The 12,043-nt window shown below is 40.9% G+C and overlaps 1 protein-coding gene across 1 annotated transcript in view; it reads left to right on the forward strand.

Moving 5' to 3' along the window:
- The first annotated feature begins 10,203 nt into the window (after positions 1-10,203).
- LOC308407083 (monocarboxylate transporter 1-like) overlaps positions 10,204-12,043 on the forward strand; it is a 31,047-nt gene continuing 29,207 nt past the window's right edge. The window contains exon 1 of the mRNA XM_080898506.1: positions 10,204-10,381. The gene's annotated coding sequence lies outside the window, so the exon portion shown is untranslated. The remainder of the gene's footprint in view (positions 10,382-12,043) is intronic.

Below are 12,043 nucleotides of genomic sequence, written 5' to 3' on the forward strand. Positions count from 1 at the left end.
AGGCTAAAGGACTTTCGTAAATAACATCTTTGCCAAGATCTAGTCGTAACATTATGGGGAAATTCCTAGAAAACATCATATTTCTGGGAACGCTTTAGAATTCTATCACAAGGAGTTACGCTTAATATTGGAGGCATTATGAGTACACAGGGCTAAGGTTTATTGGGGATCCATACTGATAACAGCAGCTTTTAAGGTATTTATAAAGACGCTTCTTATTGTTTCCTTATCTGCCTCATGCATGCCTACACTGTGGCCCAGCTGTGCTTTGTGAGTCTTTTTACCCAGCTCCCTCTCTGTGTTTACTTGCCTTTGTTTGTGTGTAGATCCCCAAAGACATGACCCTCTCCAGTTTCAGCACACTTGCAAACCTCTGGGTCATCATTTAGTACACCATCTGCACCACACCACGCCTGGCCATTCAGTCCTCGCCAGATAATCAACTAAACTTCTGTGATAAAAGCAGACAGGATCACATCCACTGTTTTCTTTAGTTGTGTTTTTTTCCACACTCTGTTTCTCTTGTGAACTTCATAGCCTGCAAGCTAGCTAGAATGAAATCTTAAAATGATGTTTTCTAATAAATGTCCTTGGAATTTAAGATTTAAATCATGGTAAAGATAAAACAAACATTGTAGTTGCTATTGGATGCAGATATCCACTCCTTGAAGTCTTCCCCAGAAATCTCTGCAGATGACCCAACATTTGCACAATGACACTCTAATCTCCAGTTATTGATTAAAGAGTTTAGCTTTGGTTTACCTGCCTCAGCAGAATCTCTTGTTTTACTGTATATCTTCTTTTGCAATGTGTCCAAATGAAGTATTAATTCTGACAGTTTTATTTTGGGTTTTGCTTCTCTTTGTCCATCTTCCTTTTTTTGAGTTTCTGCCTTTGTCTTCTCACTACTGTGATTTCCTGATGGTTTTCTCATGTTCATTAGTTTCACCTGTGCAGCTGTGTTGCTTCCAGTGTCGCTTTTTACTCTGTATTGTTCACCTAACATCTTCATATTCTCCTTCAGTATAGTTTTTTATTTCTTTGTAAAATCAGCTGCTCTGCCTGTGCCCTTACCAATAATTGTTAAACAGAGCTGGAGCCCATCCCACTGGGTGAGAGGTGAAGTGCACCCTGAACAGGTCACCAATCCATCACAGGGTTTTTTTTCCCTATAGCCAAAAAAAAGAAGATAAAACTGTGGGAGGCAAAAGTGGGATGAAGGTTAATGGGACAAAGGTAAGAGGGTCTTTAAAAATTAACACTATCTATGGGACAAAGGTGAGGGAGTCCAGCACTAGCGTGGGTGAGATGACAGACCCAAACTCCAGTTTAACTCTTAAAGTCCAAGGCTATTGTTTTGACGTTCCCACCAAAGAAACTTTCTCACATCTGGAGCAGAGACGTGTAATCCTGTTCACCAGTCCAGGGTAGAATCTGAAAAGCAGATATTGACAGTTTTACATCTATCCTCTTTACAACTCTGAGTGAATGGACGTTGATGTTACTGCACCTGCAAGATCTTTAATGAAACATAAGTGAAACACAACATGATTTATCCATTTAAGTCTGTCGTCATGGCACATAGCCTGAACCCAGGACAGAGGCCTCCGGGGCGGAAGGGGTTAAATAATCTAAAAACACAGAAACGTCACTACTTGTTGGTTCAACGCATGCTTGATTTGAGACACAGACACAAACAGAACAGAACACATAGTTTTTATTGACAATGACGCACTTGGTGTACTGTTTGTAAGAGAAATGATGAAATCAAATCAAGCATAAACACCCGATCGATCACATTTTGTGTATGCTCAGGCTAAGATGTCCACGTTTTGAGGTCGGTTTAAAGTTTCAAGGTGATGTCTGTCCAAATGTCACACAGATCCAACCCATTCTCACTCTCAGCTCCTCACCTCCTATCCCATCAACAACTCTCAGCATTCAACACCTAATTTAATGGCTGATCTAAACAACCAGCAACAGAAGGGGTGGATTAACAAATAAGTGGGGGAAAGCTGATGCTTAAGTGGCTACACTTTGTCTTAAAATGGGGCTCCTGACCACGTGTCAGTATGTGACGAGCTGTGAGTGAAAACATGGTGGCAGATTTAGCTTATACCGTAGCTTGAAGTGAAATGTAACTTTTGTTTGTTTGTTTTAATACCTTTTATATGCTGTCTTGTTGCCCTTGACAACAGGTTGTGCTGCTCGGGTTAAATGTGCCATACTCACAAATGTTAGGATCCATAAAACAGGATATCTAACCAGATGGCTGGCATCACCTTGTTCTCCAGTAACACGAATGTTGGAATGTTGGAGTTTTGCATATTAAACACATATGTAGGACTGCTTTCTTGCATTTGTGCAATATCTCTAACTTAGAAACATCCTGCCTCAGAGTGATGCTGAAAAACTAGTTCATTCATTTATTACTTCTAGGCTGGACTAGAAGAATTCAAGCTGTCCTAAAAACTCCTTGAAAAGCCTTCAGTTGATCCTAAATGCTGCAGCAACATCACTGACAGGGACTAAGAGAAAGTGTGTATTTTTCGCAAACTGGCGAACTCTCCTCTTATATCCAGAATTTTACAACTGTCACGGGCCACCGGGGCAGACCGTGTGGAGTGAGTGGAGGACCCAAGAGCAAACAGAGGTGAGGACACAAAAACCGGACTTAACAGAAGGCGAGCCTTTATTTAGGGCCGAAAACTTAAGGAACAAGGCAGCAAAGCAACTGAGGGAAAACCTGAACATAGACTGGGAAAACTATGGCTAAACAAAGTACAAACTAGGACTAGTTAAGGCTGGGAAACTATGACAAGGGGTAGGGGAGATAACACAGACGACGCGACACAGACTGTAAGAAACACAGAGACTAAATACACATGAGGGATGATCAGGGGAAGTGGCCACACATGGGAACGCAGCTGACACACATGAACTTAACGACAGGACAGGAGGAGTGAGCTGAATACACAGACAGTGAATGCAGGCCTTCAAAGTAAAACAGGAAACATGAGACATGAACCGGGGAGACGTAGTACAGGGGGAGGTGACATAACTGACAGCATGAACTTGACAGTACAAGACACACAGACATAAACACACGAAGGGCAAGGGAGACGTAATGCAAGGGTGACATAATTACAAAAAGGGCTGGACTACCTTAAAGAACCTAAGCAAACAATAAACATCAAAATAGGTTAAGCATAACACACTGGGTCACACGACCCAGGACCATGACAACAACGTCCTGAATAATCAGGCCCCATCTTATCTTAAAGATGTTACAGTACCATATCACCTGAATAGAGTACTTCACTATCGGTAGCTTTCAGGCCCCTTTCAGGCCCCTCTGTTATGGAATAAACTCCAAGTTTGGGTTCAGGTGACAGACACCCTCTCTGCTTTTAAGAGCATGTTCAAAACTTCACTTTTTGATAAAGCATATAGCTAAGGCTGGATCAGGCGACCGTGAATCCTCTCTGAAGCTTGATTTAGATTACTGCGGGACATCTTAATCCTAACTTACATCATAACCAGAAACTCATTTTCTCATTGTGCAGTGGGTCAACCTAACTTGTAGTTACATTTCTTATAAAGTAGATTTCCAGCAGAAACATAATTCACACATGAGTGACGGTGCAAGAGGCATAAGTTGCTGGAGGGTTCCCATGATGCATAGTGTTTCTTCCCCTCACCCCCAACCAGTCACAGAGGATAGCTGACTAGCTGAGCTTGATTCTGCTGGAAGTTTCTTCCCATTAAAAGGGAATTTTTGCTCATAGGGGGTTCTCTGATTGTTGGGGGTTCCTCTGTATTATGGCAGGGGATTTACCCCCTTGAACCCACTGTTATTGTGATTTGATGCAAAAGCATGAGACAAAAAATGATCTCACCTAAGTAAATAATTACACTGTACCTGTAAAGGTTGTAAATTAGATAATGGATACAATAAAAGTATGAAGACATCAGAACTCAGACGAAGATCTGGGCACAGATAAAGACATGCTCAACAGAAGAATTTTATCAGCGGCTTACTTTAACAGAAGTAGTGAGCTCTGTACTTTGACCGCTTTCACAGATTCAAGGTTTGTCTGCTGGAGAATGATGAATTATGAAGAAATTGTTGGCTCACATGAGCAGAAATACTTATGTAAACAGAAGGAAATCCTCGTGCGCACAAACTGTTATTGCAGCATGAATTCCTAACATCCGAAACTGAACTGTTCAAAGGACAAAAACTATTTCTCCTTCAGTCTATTTTTTTTTTCACAGATACCATCCCCCTCACTGTTACGGTTTTTGTTTTTACTGCCTGCCCCCATGTCTTTGTTTTACTCTCTTCCCCCTCATCTCGGTTAGTGTTTACACAGTAGCATGTGTCTTCCTTGAACTGGCTATTGTGTTTGGCTGCATCTGTACGAATGAGTTCTTCAGATGAGCAGTTTAGCACACATTCAGAAGGCTTTGTCACTGCTTACCACTCCTGTGCAATCGGTTGTTTAACTCCTGCACATTTTAGCCTTAGATGTCCTGCAGTACCTGTCCTTCATTATCCATGCTTGCACAAGGATGAAGGCCTTTGCTTTGTTCCAGAAAACAGTCAAGAGTTCGGGAATGATGAATCAGTCGAGTCTATGTTAGCGGTGGGACAGACCCAGACTGTCTCCAAATAATTATTTCCTCTTCTCTTACATTTTAAATGAGTCGCTTTATTTTTGGTTGTTCTTCCTGCCTTTGTTGCTGTTTCCCACCAACAACTTTGTCACATCAATTACATTTACCTCACATGACATCAGAGCTGGAGGTGACAACACTTGGGCACATTTCAGTGGTAAAGTTGGAAAAGAAAGGAAAAACAGGTTATGTTTCTCTCCTTGACAAGCTAGACCAATTCATGCATTGCCAGAAATACAGCACGATGCTTGTTTTTCTGCTCTTTGAAACATTGCTGCAGCACGTTCATGGATAGAACCTGGTCAAACATCTGCCACCTCCATCTTGGATTGCAAAGTTAGGGTTGGTGGAGCTGACTTCACTTTACAGAGCAGAAGTTGAACTTAAGGAAGTTGAAAATTTTGACTGGGAAATTCTGACTTCTGGAACAGAACATTATTACTCACCTAGTAAACAGCCGTGATCCTTTTTGTACCAACAGTTTCCTGCTGATACTTTGAATCTTTTTTGGCTGACCTACTGCCCGTGTCCTACTGCTTTTTATCAAATCCCTGTGGATTTTGGACTGTTTGGACTCTCGTCTGCCCCCCTTTGTCACCTTGTTAGCTATGGGGCTCTTTATCTCTGTGACCCCACACAGTTAATTTAAACTGTTATTGTGGACTTTTGTCACAAGCTTTGCCGCTTTCCTGTTGTTTAGTTAACCCCTGATTCAACATGGTACATTACAGGTTCTTATTTCAGATATTCCTTTACCAAGAAAGATTTCCACAACAATTTGAATTACCATCATAACCACTCCATGAGTGCTGATGGAATGAATAAGAAGTAAATGGTATTTAACTAAGCTGCTGCAAAGAAACAGAAACTAGAAATTAGCAGGGTAGTGAATGAATGCACATCACCAGCTTTTTCACCTCATTAGAAATCTGGTGTTTATCCTGTAGCTACAGATACAGTGTCCTGCTTATTAGAAAATCACTGTTTTGTGATACCATGTTGATTCAGGCTGCAAGTTCGGGGCTATTGTGTAGTAACCCATTTTACCACAATCTTTACCTAAACCTAAACATCGAGTTACCAAAAACAGCCAAAGTTCAGAAACACAAAGATCCCATGGGATGCAAACCAGTTTGGCAAACTTGAAACTGAAGTTTAGAGAAATCTGTCCTCTAAACTTCTAATGTGGTTTTTGTAAGCCTCTTACCTCTCTGCTGGTTGTGGCCATCAGTCGGAAAACTGGCACCAAAGGACACCTTGCTCTTAATGGGGAGATGCTGGAGGTATGTAACCCAAAAACATTTGTTTATGAGTTTGGACAGGAGTCATTCTGCAGTTCTCAGTCTGAGCCTGTGTCATAATTTGCAGACGTTTCTATCTGTCCAAACTAAAAACGCTCCCGGAGTTTTCAATCTAAAACTGATTCTTGATTTTAGGGATTGAAAAACATCAGAGTATTGGGCTTTTTAGACGACGAATGAGTGGATAGACATGACCTTAGTAAGATCTTTTAGTATTTGGGCATTTGTGTTGTGTTCATTGCTGAAGTTGTTTCCTTTGGACTGACACAGTGGTGGAGTGGTTAACACTGGTGCCTCACAGCAAGAAGGCATTTGTGTGGCATTTACATGTTCTATCCATGCCTGGAGATATTCTGGTATCCTCCCACTGTGCCAGGACGTGTAGTTTACATGTACCTTGCTTCTCACGTGTCAGCTGGTTCCAACGCCCTGCTGGTGACCCTGAATTGGATTTTTTTTTTTTGGAAGGATGATTATTTTTGTAAGCTTTTGTAGCTATTCGTTATTGCCAATGCCTTTTTTTCTTTTCCTTTTTTTGTATCATAAGTGGGTTCAATCAGCCAATCAGTCCACCTCCCACTTGCAGTATGAGCTTGTTATTTAACACAAGTCTTTCCCCAAGTACATATTTATGTTTATTTGCTTGCAGTGTATTTTTCTTTTTTCTTTTATTTAACGTTTTCATTGTGTATTTTCTTAGTTCATGATTTTTTTCTCTCAGTTCATTTGTGTTCCTTGTTTTTAGTTTAGTTCTAACCTTGTGTGATCCTTTGCTGGACCAGGCTCCTCCTCACTGGTTTGTTCACCTATACGACTGCCTCCACGTTTATGACTTAAGCTTCGGATTAAGGATTTGGATCACAGGCAGCTAGGCAAGCAGTCATAGCCATATTCATTGTACTGGACTGGACCTGATAAATACTTTACTTTAAACTCCTTCCTCTTCTCCATCTCTCACGCTTCCAAACTCAGCTTTGCCACAGTCGGACTCTTTCTCTTCCTCATTAGCAGAAGCTGAATGAATATGATGAATATTCCAATTAAGGGCTGTCATATTACGGTGCCAAAAGCATCCTCACATGCAGTCAGCTGGAAGCATTTGACAGAGGATGGTGATGGCCGCGGTAACTAAACAAATGCCCATTGTACATGAGTGACAATCTCATCTCTTCCCCAGCGCAGTGCTTTCATGAGAGCGCTGGAGAACAGAGTGTAGTAGGGGTACATACAGTTGCATTCACTGTTGCAGGGTCAGTGGGCATGTGATCTCTTTTTTCAGTGGAGGATGAGGAAGGAATGTTAATCCGATGAACTGTACATTAGCTTCACTGTGGGAATGTAAAGCAGGAGCTGCAGAGGAAAGGTACAGGTTCGATAAATAAATGAGCACTTAAAGATATGCGACAGAAACTTCCTATTTAGAAATTCCTGGATTGCAGTACTGAGCGTATCACTATCAAACATTACATCCTTTGTGCCTTTGATCTTCTTGTGATTACATTAATATCTATCAGTAATAATACAGAAAAGGAACAGAGTACATATTGCAAAGGAGTTTGCCTCCTGCTTATCTTACTGCAGCTGTAATACCTTCAAATCTGATTTGATTACTAAGCGCTGTGTCTTTGAACAACACACCCGTCATGTCCTCAGGTCATTTCAGGGGTTCTCAGTTTGGGCAACAATCGTCTGAGTGGAGAAGAATGGGAGGGAGCATGATTGCAACACATGATATTTTAATTGTGTGTGCGCAGTAAAAATATGATATTGTATAATGCATTAGAATAAAATGTCAAATGAAACACACGCACGCGCACGCGCGCGCACACACACACACACACACACACACACACACACACACACACACACACACACACACACACACACACACACACACACACACACGTCTTTTGAAATATGAAATTTTCCAAGAAGCGGTCAGTGCCAGAGGAGTGCTCAGTCAGCATTTTTTGAGGCTGCATGTGTGTCATTGTATATAATGACATTTTATCCAAACACAGAGAAGTACTATGAATATGTATATACTGTATATTTGTTAGTACCTCCTGAAACGCTAAAATGCGCCTCTACTATTTGGTTCTAGAGAGACGGCTCATACCAACAGGTTTACGCAAACTCTTCTTTTTTTCAGCAAAGAGAAATAGATATTTTATTTCAGCATCTGTAATATAATAAGGTAATGCAATACATGCATTATAATATTATGTAATTCTGTCATTTTTACCTGTGGCTTTACCTCTCATTTATTTTATTCTAAATCATAAAAATGTTCAAATATATATTAATGATAAACAGCTAATGACTGTGTGTGCATCTGTGTGTGTAGCAGCTGAAGCATATATGGCAAGCTTTTAACACTAAGTGCTGAGTATGTATTTCAGATCAGTAATTCAGGGTGTCCTACGTGCCTCTGTTGTATTGTGGCCTGTTTTGACCTGATCAGAGGCCGTGCGAGCTACCTGAGCCTGGAGTGAACAGCATGCTCTTTGGTGCCACCTGTTCATTCATACATGCTTCATGCTACTGACTTGCTGATAAACACATGCTGTGGAATAGAATAGAATAGAATAGAATAGAATAGAATAGAATAGAATAGAATAGAATAGAATAGAATAACACAGAGAAAACCCAAAAACACATATGACCCTCTATGAGCAACCGCTTTGGCAACAGTAAGAAGGAAAAACTCCCTTTTAATAAGAAGAAACCTTCGGCACAGACATCTGCCGAGACCAGTTGGAGTGAGGGGAGGAAGACAGGACAAAAACACACTGTGGAAGAGAGCCTAAGATTAATAGCATCTATTAAGTAAATACAGTCATGTATGAGCAAAGAGTCAGCAAACGCTCCTTGAATTTTTACAATCAGATTGGATTGGCTTCTAGAAGGACTTTGAGTGAAATCTAAACTCAGTTATTTGAGACCACTACAGAACATACCAAAGAGTCTCATTACATATCTTCTTTTTTTGGCTTCTTGCTTTAAGATTCACAGTAGCTGCTCATCTGCCTCCATCTCATCCTATTACTAGCATCCTCTTCTGTCACACCAACCCTTTGTATGTCCTCCATTAATACATCCACTAATCTTTGTGGTCCTTTCTTTTCCCTTCTCTCTCAGACCTCCTAACATGTCTTCCCCCTTTCCTCTCTTCCTTTGTCTTTGGTTTATGTTTCCTGAAAAATGATAATTTACTGTATTTTACTGGATTAAAGTCCCTAAAGACTCTCTATTGCAAAAATAAGTACAAGAACCAGCCTAGCAAAGACTCCAATCCAGCCCTTCTCGATAAATGAGGAGTACTTACATTTAGGGCTTTTAACTGGATTTTCATAAATTTTACAGCTTGTCCTACTGATAGACTTTCACCACAGACATTCACACTACACTAAAGCAATGAAGTAACAGAAAAACAATTAAACTGGAGAAAAGTCTCAGTTTTTTTCAGTTTTTTACTGTCTAGAACAGAAATGTATTTATTTATTTACAATGTAAACAGTAAATTAAACACATTTTCTGTGAATTCTGCTGTATGATTACAGGACAGTCTGGGCAATGAGCTGCTAGAAGCTTTTCAGTAATTTTACTTTTTATCATTTAATTGCACCACTTTTTCTAATTATGAGGGTTAAATGCGCAGTTACACTTCTTTACACTGACACAAACGACAAGTTTCACCAGTCCAGTCCAGTTAAGATCAAAGTGTGGCCCATTACGTAAAGTCAGTTTGACATTCATGCTCTATTGAATTTAAGCTAGATTTAATTTTGACTTGGGGTTGAAGCATAGGTAGATACTGGCATGTCTGAGTAATATAAATTGTACTGTTAGAGACAGCCTGCTGGATATTGCAGTGTTTCTGCTAATCAATATGGTTTTAGGATATGAGGTGATGGATATAAAAAGTATTTAGGCTGCTACTCGAGACAAAGATCTCAAGCATCTCTCAATATTTCAAACCTAAACCAAATAAAACTGTAAGTAAATAGAGGCTCAGTAGAGTGACTCCATTTGGTTTCCATTCATTTCTTCTGTAAAATTAGGCGCATAAAGCACGTAGTGTGACGTGTTAGACTTCATCTTTACAAAGCAACGTCCGTTCTCCGTTGAAGTCACATATGGTTCCCGCTAGGCCCCGCCTCATAGTCGCACGTGCACGTTTTCAGCTTCCCCTTACTGCGACTATGAGATTCTTTCACATGCGCATGCGCTACGGTTATAACGCCATCACCATCCCGTAACTCCTCTCAGTCTGAGGTCTGTGGTACCCGGAGGTGGTACCGTAGCAACGTGTCGCTGTACTCCACAACAAAAGGGACACCGGGGGCCACTCGAGCTCAACCGAGCTTCCAGCGGACGCAGCCGAAGAACCTTCCGCGGTGAGTGAGCGGGACCGAGAATCCCAACGTGGCGTGTTGAGGCAAAAGATCCGCTTTTTATAGTTTTAAATCACAATTTGGGCTCAACGGCTAAAGTTGCATTAAATTAGCTTGCTCTGCTTCTCGGTTAGCCGCCTCATGTGTGAGCCACTTTCATCCCACCTAGTTCCGCTGTCGTTGTTTAGTCCGTTTACTACGACAAGGCGCACATGATTGAAGCTAAGTGGCCTTATAGGACGCTCTGAAGCGACGTGGTTTCATTTACCGTGGCGTGATGCTGACTTGCCGCTATTTTTACATCCACATGTGAAGGCAATGTGGATGTTTAAAAAAAAAAAAAAGTTTTGTGGCACAAACACGTGAAGGGCCTCACATCTCATCTGCTGGAGAGGTTTGTCGAAGCCGCATAAAAAAGGAATTTTAGTAGTTTCTGTGACTTTACCAGAACAGTCATACAGAAAGTCAGTGTGATGTCAATTTTGTCATTTTCCATCTCATTGTGTTGACTGAGAGTCCTCTCCCTCGTTTCCTATTGTGGTTTTCCACGGACGTTTCACTCTTCTAGTGATTTCACCCCTTCCCCCAGGGACCTTTGGGTCCCTAGCGTGCCCCCATCCACCCACAGGTCCAGTTCACTTAATTCGGTTGGCACGTCCCCACAAAGTGTTTTTCCTGTCTTAAAATGGAGCTCTTGAAAGCTTGACTAGGCATGATTAGTCTGTATTGTTTTAAGGAAATGAGTTTTTGTTATCATGCCAGTCATTTGATAAGCAAAATGTATTTTATTACTTTGGAAAGTGAGTGAAGAGTTCAGAAAGTGAACAAAATCTCTTGACTGTTGTCTGTTTGGGGGGGAGATGCCACAATTTCCAGAGACGCCATGCCAGTGCCAAGGCTGAAACTTCTTCCACTGCCTCTTATTCGAAAATGTCAGCACCATCGTCCCACCCATGTCAGTGACTATTAAAAGTCACCGCTGCAAGAAATTCAGAAGTGAGATTCAGCCTGCATATCCTGACCACTGTGGTCGTTTCCCCATGGAAAACTACTCTTAAATTTTCTGTGTAGTGCTCGTAGGTGGTGTAAAGCCTGGATACAGATGATGTGCCATCACAGAAATGGTTTCTGAAGTCATGTTATATAGCATGGACCCAAGCTTTTTTTTTTTTTTTTTTTTTTTTGCTTTTTTTTCCGCCATCCACATCTTAGTGTTTTGAAACTGGATGTGATGAGCAAGAGAGTCTGTCTGGGAACAGTACATTTGTTGGCTAACAGCCAGTGATGGACAAATCTAAACCAGTGAACATACTCTGGATAATCCTAGTTTCTAACTCTTAATGTCTTAATGTTTTATTCTGTATGACCTGAAACTTGCGACTGAGTCCATAAAATGACCAGTAAAGAGTTCAGAAGTCAGATTAAAAGGGCTCATAAAAGTTCTTATGTATAACAATAGTCTTTTAGCAGTCACAAGTGTTGCTCCATGCTAGCAATTAAACAGAAGTCAGGTTTGAGAAATTGCCCTATTTTCTTCACATTTTCAACCGAAAGCTACGTCGAGCTTTTGTGGTCAATGGCTTCATCTGGCCCAGTGTAATAAGAATTGGATTATTAGTTACTAGATTTGATATTACTGGCTGATAACACTGTTTCCAAGCATCC

This window comes from Rhamphochromis sp. 'chilingali' (genome assembly GCF_963969265.1).
Source record: "Rhamphochromis sp. 'chilingali' genome assembly, chromosome: 12".
In the NCBI taxonomy this organism is placed as follows: domain Eukaryota; kingdom Metazoa; phylum Chordata; class Actinopteri; order Cichliformes; family Cichlidae; genus Rhamphochromis; species Rhamphochromis sp. 'chilingali'.